Source organism: Alligator mississippiensis, chromosome 8 (assembly GCF_030867095.1).
Source record: "Alligator mississippiensis isolate rAllMis1 chromosome 8, rAllMis1, whole genome shotgun sequence".
NCBI classification, from domain to species: Eukaryota; Metazoa; Chordata; order Crocodylia; family Alligatoridae; genus Alligator; species Alligator mississippiensis.
The window spans coordinates 34,869,745-34,879,895 of NC_081831.1; the positions used below are offsets into that span (position 1 = coordinate 34,869,745).

Consider the following 10,151-nt stretch of genomic DNA (forward strand, 5'->3'; position numbering starts at 1 on the left):
CAGGCTCTGCGGGATGGGGTGACCTGGGGGCAGAGGCCAGCATCCTTCCGCATAGTCCTGGCTGGCACCAGAGCCGGCTGCACGGAGCCAGGCCAGGCTGCCCCGCCCAGTCCCTCCCTCTTCAGGCCCACCAGAGCCTAACCCTGGATATCTTTTGGCCGACCTGCAAGACCTATCAGTTGGGGCAGGCATTTAAGAACCCCAGTTAGGTCAAGATGTTGTTTAGTGGGTCTCTGCTTTAGTTTGGTTTATTTATTCTAGTTGCCCTTTTAAGTTGTTTTGTTTCTCTTGCTAAATCCCTCCCTGAGCCTTTGTTAAAAAGGATGGCAGATAAATCACATAAATATTTATTTATTTAAATAAGATTGAGGCTGGAGAGTGAAGGGTGCAATGCACATACATGTACCCTGCTCCAGAGTTCATACACTCCACTTTTCACATTGGAGCCTGTAGCAGCACTTCTCCAGCATCTCATTTGTGGTAGGTATCAGACAAGCCAAACCAGTTAGTATACAGCAAGCCAAGGCTGTGTATATAGACAAATCCTCAGAGCTTATTGATACTGTGGAAATTGGTGCAGCTTCCCAGTGGAAATGCTAGGGTAAACAGAGCTTGGAAGGTGTTGCCATATCTTCCTCTGAACAGGTTTTTGTGACACAGGGCTTGGGCATTTGCAGCAATGCTAAAAAGTGGGTTCTACCTTTGCAGTTATAAAGGCAACCCTCACAGTTCCCCTTGCTAATTCAATTGAATTGTTCACCCATTCTGTAGCCAGAATTTTAGTCCAGCTAGGTAGAGCTTGATGATTCTCATGGTTCAGTCTGGGGCAAGATTGCAATATATTCTGGGATAATGTAGTCTAGGACTGTCCAACTGGCAGCCTGTAGGCTATATCTGCTGTTCAAGGGAAACTTGCAGGCTCTGGGTTCCTGGTCTAGGCACCACTCCATCACTCTTCTGCTGCCACTGGAGTCTCCGGTTCACTTCTCCCTCCTTCAGCTTCTGCTTCCTGCCCCTACCCCTGGAACATCGCTCCTGGAGGTTGGACAGCAATGATGTAGCCCATTCAGGGAATGTGACCTATAGGAGAAACCATGGACATAAGGAACACAGAATTACAACCCCACTGAGAAACAGTGGGAGCTCAGGTGAACCCCATTTTTATTTAACAGGGCACTTCAGCCTATCTGATCCAAACAATGCTGAAATGTTTGAAGGGTTTTGGTATTTCTATTATTTGCCTCATTCTGGAACAAAAAATGTGTCAACATTTCAGAGGTTTAGGTTGTAGCCGTGTTGGTCTAAGGACATAGGCAGACAAGGTTCCTTGGGGAATTTGATATCTTTTATTAGACCAACCCAAATAGTTGGAGAATAGTTATTAAGCAAACTTTCAGGTTCAAAAACCCTTCGTCAGGCTAAGGAAGTTTTCATTCCATCCAGGAAGAGCACACACCAGCTGCTGAAACTTCCTTAGCCTGACGAAGGGTTTTTGAACCTGAAAGCTTGCTTAATAACTATTCTCCAACTATTTGGGTTGGTCTAATAAAAGATATCAAATTCACCCAAGAAACCTTGTCAACATTTCAGAAATTCCCATGGGGGCAGAAATTCCTCTTTTTTATCCTTTTTTCTTTCAGGTGTTTCAGGGGAAAGGAGCCTACAACTTTTATTTCAGGAAATACCTGCCTTCTGCTCAGCTTTTCTGCAGAACAGACAGGTCTGTTTGTTGCATTTGGCTATGTTTTGGGGAGGGGGTATACATAGAAATTGGATGCTGGGGCAAGGTTTCAAGTAAGGAGTGGCCATCAGGATACAAATCACTGATCAGAATCTTGTTTCAGTGACAGCAATGTAAATTGGGTGAAACTTCATAGAAGTAAAAAAAAAAATACTGCACATCTGCACAAATATGAAAAGTGTGTGTATACGTGTATAAATCCTAGGCTGTGTTTCTAATAGGAGTTTGGACTATTAAAGCGGAATGTTTTATGCACATTTTTGCAAGTCACTTGGGTTAGAAGCTGAAATTTGAATGGTCAAATTCACTTTCCAGTTCTCTCACACAGCACAATGCTGCAGTTGTTCAGGTTTCCAACACTGCAGGGGAAACATTAAAGTAAAAAAATTATTACTGTTCTCATCTCAAAAGAATTCTTCACTGACATTTTTTTAAAAGTTTCATGGAAATGTGTCTGCCAATACCACTCTGTGCATAGTTTAGATTCAAACTACTTGACAGTGTCCCTTTTAAGTATAGGGATTTCAAGGCTTTTTTTCATTTCTTCCATTTAATTCACAGTTCTTTCCCTCCCTCCCCCATGCCATTAGCTTGCACAAAATAATAGCTATTGACTTCCATTGAGGTGATTATCAAGATTTATTGACCTAGGAAGTAAATATTGATCAGGGTGAAGCCAAGGTCAATATATATTTGTTAGAACAATAAATCTCATTATTCCATGAAACAAGAAGTCAATATATGAATTGTTATAGACATCCATTGTTAGAGTCAGTCAGCTGTCTTCTGTAGGTTAAAATTCCATCAAACAGTACAACCTGCCAGCTGGTTTTCTCTGACAAGATAACATTCTCAAAGGCCAGATGAAGTTAAGTGAGCATAAAAGGTGAATAATCATTTTCAACAAACTCTGCTGCCGCTAGTAAGGTACAATAATTTGTGATTGTAATAATTGCTTTGGACCTCAATATTATTGAGCTCTGAGAAGGTAAAAAATATGAGCTAGCTACTTGTCACATGCTACTTCTCAGCCAATCCTGAACCAGACATTTTCTTTTGACACATAACACCAAATCCTATATAAGCCTTAAAACCCTGTAAGCAAAGTAGGAGACAGAAATGGAAGAGTCCTCTTATGTTATTAAATCCATCTGTCTGCTGATGCTGGATTCCTTCTGACAAGGCAATTCTTACTATCTATTTAGTCTACCTGCATATCTCAATTTACCCCTGTCCTTACACCCCCTCAGTGCACGCATGACAAATGAGCCTGTGATGGAACTGATTAGAGGCTGTAATCAAATCCTTCATACTTCAACTGGCTCTGATTGTCTTGGTGACCCAAGCCCCTCTGACAAGGTTCAATCCAGCTACTGAAGGAAGTTTTCTCAGCCAATCAGACTGATGACCTGCATGCTCACTGTTAAGCTTTTTCCTTCTGCTTTCATTTTTTATTTTCCTTCCAGCAACATTTTTAAATACTGGAAAAGAAGGGAAAGAAAATGTAAAACAAGAATAAATACTACAGTGCATTTGGCTGGTCTAGAACCCTGCCTAAGGAGTCTACCGACCTTACTATTGACATACAGCATGGTCTAGTTACAGATGGAAATCTCTTGTGTCCAGGGCTTATTGAAAACAGCATGGGGAATGGGAGTGGACCTGGGTGACAGAAGGTGTCGGCTGTGTTCCTGCCCATGTCACTGGGATGCTGTGGGACTTTGCACAAGTTGCTTCTGCTCTCCATACCTTTTTTCTCTTTCTGTTCTCTGCTTAGGCTTTAAATGCTTTGGGGATTTTCTTTTCCTGTATGTTGTACAGCTTGTAACCCAACTGCCTGCCAGTCCCATGACAGGCTTTTGTACTACTATAATAATTAAATTATCATGAGTATCTTCCAGAGGGTCTCTCTCCTGCATGGCCTTTTTCTAAGTGAGCTTTAAATGGTCTGAGATATGCAGGTTCTTAAAGAGACTGTGGCCAGAAAATGGATGAGAAAGAGTGCACAGATAAGGGTCAGAACAAAGCCAAACACAACTTGCCTGGCTCTGCCTGTAAAATATTCTCTGCAGCAAGGGGGCAGGGAACTTGAGGCACTCCTGTTTCCTGGTAACAAGCGCTGAAATGGATTGCACAATGCTACTGTGGTTTGCATTAGAGTGACATTATGCTCTGCCACTAATGGTGAAAGCCCTTCATCAGAGAGGCTGGCAAATGGGTAGCAGGAATGAACCAGGGAAAGTTTTCTAAAATCAAAAGAGTTTTACAAAGGGCCGATTTATAGGGTGACCATATGTCCTGGTTTAGCCGGGACAGTCCCAGACTTCAGAAGCTAGTCCCAGCTAGCTGTTGAAAATTATAAAGGGTGTCTCAGAAACACAGGGGCATAGGCCACAGCCTGGCCAGGAGTTGGAGTGGTGCAGAGCACCTTGCAGGTGGGCAGGCAGGAACCGCTGCCTGCTCAGCATGCCACCCTACCCCCACTGACTTGTGAGGTGGGGGAGGGGGGTCAGTGTCCCAGATGTCTGGGATTTCCTTATGGTCAGCCTGTGGTGGGTTAGTAGGGGGTGCTCCTGCATTGAGCCACCCACCTCACTGCGCCCGACCACCTTTCAGGCTCCAAGTGTCTCCCTGGGGGTGCCTCACGTCTGGCCAACCCCCTTCCTGGAGCACACCCGCTAGTCTGGGGGTAACACTACCACCACCCAGGGATGGGCTTGATTCTGGCTCTGCGCACCCTGGGAAACACAGGCCTAGTAGCCCTTGAGGGTACTTGATTCACTTCAAGAACTTGGGATGCTTCCCTCAGTCAGAAGCACAAGCAGTGGTCTCCCTTAGTCAGCCGAGCCAAGGGGACCCCAAGGCATAATCTGGACCCACTCCCAATAAGTCTCCCACACTAGGTACAAACGAGAACTTTATTGGTTACAAAGGGTAGGGTTGGAATAGGGTACAGGGTAGAGCAATATCAGATAAATCCCATAGAGCAAACTGGCATGGCCTTTGATCGTAAGTCTGTGTTACTGCAAGCTATATATCTAGTTAGATCTCAGGTAGCTTACTCACAAGTATCATCCAGAGGCAGGTGGAGATTCCCTCTGGAGGCAGGCAGTTCCTTGATCATGAGTTTTGAGAGAGAGAGAGAAAGTTTCAGATGGTCCAGCTCCTCTCTATCTGAGTTTTCCTCATGGCTGCTGCCCTCTCCACCTGGACAGTCCTTAACTTATATAGCCCTTGTGACCTCATTTACCTGGTCCAATGGAGGCCAGCACCTGTTGGCTGTCAGCCAACCAATTTGAAATGCATCACTAGTTGCTAGGCAGACTGGCAGTCCCTAGCCCCCCAGGGAGCAAGCCCCTCACCCAGGTATGTGATACCAGTCACGTAGGCAGAGAGAGAAGGTTTCCCCCCTCCCTCAGGAATGTATACAGCTCAGGTTACCTAAAGAGATGGGTTAAGAGATGGGGTAAGGTGTATATCCACAGCCTACCTATTTAGGAATGCTTTGTGGTACGTACATGATTGCTCCAAGCTTCATAGCAGTGTGGCAGGCTTGCCTATATTGGCCTGGTTCCTTGGGCTTAGTGAACTGCCAAGCAATTGGCGGGGAAAACCCACAAATCAGAGACCAGCAGAGGAGGAGCCTTGGGAGGAGTCTGCCCTGCCCCTATATCAGGATGAGGCGAGGAGTGGACTTAACTGAAGACTGTGCTGCACCACCCCCTGACTGGCCAGTCTTCAATCTTGGGGCAGAGCCCCAAAAGGGTATATAAGGAGCTGTGTGCACAGCAGGTGGAGGAGAAGATGAGGGACAGAAAAATAAGAAGCTAGGGCTGAGGAAGAGCTGGGGAAGAGCTACCTTGGGAACCACTTGAGGTAGCTCAGGTCTCCAACCCCAGCACGAGGCTGGCATTGGTGCAAATGCCACTGCACGGTGAGTCATTGAGACACCAAGGGCCCTTGGAGGGGGCAGGGGACAGTTCGGGCCCCATTCCCCACTGCTGGGTGCGAGGGCCCGTGGGCAATGCAGGCTCCTCCATGCAGCGGGCCTGTACTGGAGCCCTGGCCCTGGGCATGCATGAGGCAGCTCAGGCCTGCAACCTGCTGAGAAGGCCAAGCCATCCAGGTATGTGAATTAGCCACACTCCCCACGAGGGGGCTGAGACAGAGCATTCACTGCCGGAGCTGTTTGCCTAACTGGGGATGAAACACCAGGAACCCTTGCTGGGCTCCTACTCACGGGGAAGCATGAGTTCTCGGGCTAGAGGTTTCCCACCGGGGAAAGACACAGTGGATAGCCCCATCAGAGGGGGTTTAAGCTAGAGAAAGAGAGACTCCTCTAAAGGAGGGGGGGTACTTAGGATTGCCATATATTTTGGAGTGTTTATTAATTGCCTGCTGCACTTCATATTTTGGAGTGTTTATTGACTGTTTGTTGTGCTTTATATTTTGGGGTGCTTATCCTTCAATTGTTGGGACATACCCTCTGTGGTCCATGGGCGAGGTTTCTCTCATGGGTCTTAGGGACTGCTATGCTTACCTGTTCTGTTATTTGATGACTTGAATATATTATCTGTAAATATTTATCTTTATCACCTATCCAGTTATTCTATCCTTTCCCCTTTTATTCTTCACCTGAGTAAACCATGTACATAGTTAATTTATTGTGTCCTGGTCTTTGTCTACAGAGACACTGGAGAAGGGGAAACTGCAAGCAAGCTGAAGTTTCCATCTCCAGCACATACACCCTGCTGACCATTCCCTTTTATTGGAGAGGGGAGTACACACTTTGGTACACCTGGGTTACACCAGTATGTGCAAACACACACTTATTAACATATGGAATGCAGGCAGGAGAAGAGATACCAGTAATGTCATCATAGTCTTTAAAACATGAAAGGCAGATCTGAGTCGTGGTCTTAGTACAAAAATGGGATCCAGAAGCTCCTGTATTTTATTGCCAGCTCTGACAGACTCACATGGACTTGGACAATTCTTTGTCTCCATTTCCTTATCTGTAAAATGGAAACAGTGATTCCAGCTGGTGAAATAGTGTGTGAATGTAAGCACCACCTGCTGTGCCAGTGAGTGAGAGCTGTGTTAAAGGTAAATTCGCTCCTTTGACCCTTTAAGGGACATCCAGCATTAAGTCTAGACTGACTTCCTGTCTGCATGAGCATGGCCCTTGTGCGTCTGACCTCCCCCATACTCCTCTTAAATAGGCTTCCCACTGCAGAGGCGCTCTGCCCTGGATTGCACACAGAGGCTGCTGTAAACCAAGGCTGACTATATCCTAACAATATGCTTCTCAGAGTTAATGCCTGTGCAACCCTTGGAAGATGAAGAGCACACTCTATATGCTAAGTGCTATTGTGAAGATGATGTGTGGACAGAGGAGTCTCAGAGCTGCAGCAGCACACCATAGTCTCCTCTAATGAGCAATGATCTGTCACTCCTGAGAGAAGTTCCCAGAGAATCCCACAGAGATCTCAGAGCCTGTCCAATACCCTCTGTTATGCAGGCACCACTGCACCACTGCTCACACCTTGTGTGGATTTCTACCCAGTTCAGAATGCAGCAAACTGTGTCGTCTCCCTTCCCCCTCCATCCTGCTCCTGCAGTGCAGCGTCTGACCTGCCCTTTCAATTCCAAGATCAAATTGAAATGTCCTATGCAAAAGAAAGGGTGGGTGGAGTGTTATACAGCAACAACCACCCTGTTGTACTCAGTGCTAAAATGCCAGCTGGCAATAAAAGTCATCCCCATTAATACTGTTTATTAACAGGGGAGACATTTAACATCTCATACATACTGTGTTTCTCTGGGCTGATTGTTAAAATATTAAAGGGATAAGGCTGTCAAGGTTGATGGGCCCAGGGTTTTAACTTTCTTCAAAGGGGAATATTTGCTTTCATGACATCCCACAGATCCATAAAACAAGCAGTGCAAAGACTCAGAATTGCTACATCACTCTTGGTAATGTGGTGGGAGAAACCTCCCTAAGGTCCGTTGTCTAGCTGTAATTTGATTGACAGACAACGTGGGTAAAGAAAGACAGCTGTTTATTTGCTCGAGCAAAGACCATAAAGCCAGCAAAAGGCAAAATGGCCCCGCCTCAAGGGTGAGGCGATCTTTTATACTTCTTACAACAAAGCAAGACTATATGGTTAACAAAAAGCAATACTTGGGGCGGTGCTCTACAAATCTTTGTAACAGCATATTTCTATTAAGCTGAACTAGCACTTTTTAAAAGCTAAAAGTTAAGTAACAGTAACATTATGTTAGCAAAACCTTACACAGTAGAAGATACTTCTCAAGGACACAACCAGTAAGCTCAAACAATGGTTTCTCTGTCTTATCTTACTTCTAGCTGTAGCTGATTTTTTTTTAGCACACAGACACAGATTCACTTTTTAACTCAGAAAATGCTTGTTGCAGTTAAAATGATTACTTGACACAAGCAAAGGCCTAGCTATCATTCTGCCTTGTGGTCAGCTGCATTGCTAGGCCACAGGTCATGCCTTGTATTCAGCTGTAAAGCTAATACTTCTTAAAAATCCAAATTATTGTAAACCTAACAGTATGCTTTCAGAAAACTATTCTATTTCAGGGCAATGACAAACCTGCGGACTACAGTAAGCCTTACCAAAAAAAAAAGTTTCTACCTCCCTCCTGCTCCAGGCTCTGCCTTTTTAATTCTGATTTTATAGGCAGGCAGTCTATTGAAATTTACAAGATCCTGTCTATCTCCAAGTCACTCAGAGAATGGGATTCTTATGCAGTAAATTTTCATATGTATCCATTTCTAAGTGTAACAACTGTAGCTAGGATTGAACACAGAGCCCTTAGCTCCTGGACAGACCTCCACTATAGGAGCTGAAAGATTAAAGTCCTGACCCCTGAGTCCTATTTAGGGACTTAAAGTGATCACTAAGAAATAGGTGTTTTGGTGCAAATGAAACCAGTAAATTGCATGTCAGGTTGACTGTTTACTTAGGAAAACAGACACACACAGTATGCACAATTAAGGCCTTGCTTTGAAGATTTGTGCCTGAAGGTCCACTACAACTTGGGGAGATGAAAGCCATATTGATTTAGAGGCAGTTGTGCACTGAGATTAAGAATTGGAAAAGTACCATAATTAATGATCTAATTAGTGGCAAACATCAGGCACAAAGGGTGCTGCTGGTGACAGGAGAGAGGAACAAGTAACATTCAGTTGCCACAGTTTGCACCTGTCCTGTATACCAGTAAAAGTGCCTGGGAACTCTGGACAAGTGTCTAAAATTAGGAAGCTACAAATGGTAACACCCAAAATATCTAGCTAGTTTGCAAAATCTCCAGGTGCACCCAAGAAAGTTGTGTTGACAGCATTCCTTCAGGAAAACAGGAGTAGCAAGTCTAGGTCAAATTAATCATTTCTCTAATCCAGGACCCTGCCTCCAACAGGGAGGGATCAGTACCAGAAGTAGCAGAGGAAGCATCCAAGGACAGTCATGATAGTTACAGAATAATCTTCTTACATGAGAAAGTATCCAAATGATTATCCAATTAAAGTGGCAGTCAGGCCATGATAAAAGTCCTGCCATAAATCCTGAGCAGCTCATTTAATGCCCTTTTGTGGCACTGCAGATGACTTCCTACTATGTAAAACAGCATGGGCGGCTGGTGCCTCCTGGGGGGGGGTGGCGGGGGGGACATGCCCCCCTCTCCCCCCCCCCCAGTGGCCAGACAGCAACTGGGCAGGGGGCCCTGCAGCAAAACTTACCAACTGGTAAGCAGCCGTGACACTCCTGGAAGTGGCTGTGAGGCTTCCAGAAGCAGCCACAGCCTACATCCAGGGCTCACACTCCCTGGCCAGCGCTCGCAGGAGGGGCACTCACGCTCCTGCCTGCCCCCCCTTCCTGTTGCCTGAGCAGGGAGCGTGGCCTGACAGGGAGTGCACTGGCGCTCTCAGGTGCACCCACTACTCGGCGCCACTGTAAAACAGTAACAAACATGTTTAAGCTCTTGTAAAGCTCTTTTTATTAGTGGACCTCAAAGTTCTTTTCAGGCAAGGTTAAAAATATAGTTAATAAAGGTTAATAAAATATGGGCTAGGTACAGACATTTAAAAAGCCTGAGGCAGAATCGATCTAAGTTACACAGTTTTCTGTAAGTGATGTAGTTTAAATCGGCAGCAAACAGAACACAAATTGGTCCTTTGGCGGGACAGGGGGCAAAACTTAGACCAAGTTCTGACATTTTTAAACCAATCTGCATGTGCCAAACTTCTGTTCCATTATGGGCATGGACTGGTTTGGTGTGCTGAGCTTCTGCTCTGTTATGAGTATTTCCGATCACTTATACCAGTAAAAGTGTAATGTCTGTACCTGGCCATGCTGTTCTGCAAGGAGAGACCTATGACAAC

At 45.3% G+C, this 10,151-nt stretch overlaps 1 long non-coding RNA gene across 1 annotated transcript; it reads left to right on the forward strand.

The window, feature by feature from the left end:
- Window positions 1–2,308: 2,308 nt before the first annotated feature.
- Window positions 2,309–6,884, forward strand: LOC109281790 (uncharacterized). The gene is made up of 2 exons (XR_002088554.2): window positions 2,309–5,675; window positions 6,430–6,884. It is a non-coding gene; the product is annotated as an uncharacterized LOC109281790 (long non-coding RNA).
- Window positions 6,885–10,151: the final 3,267 nt, after the last annotated feature.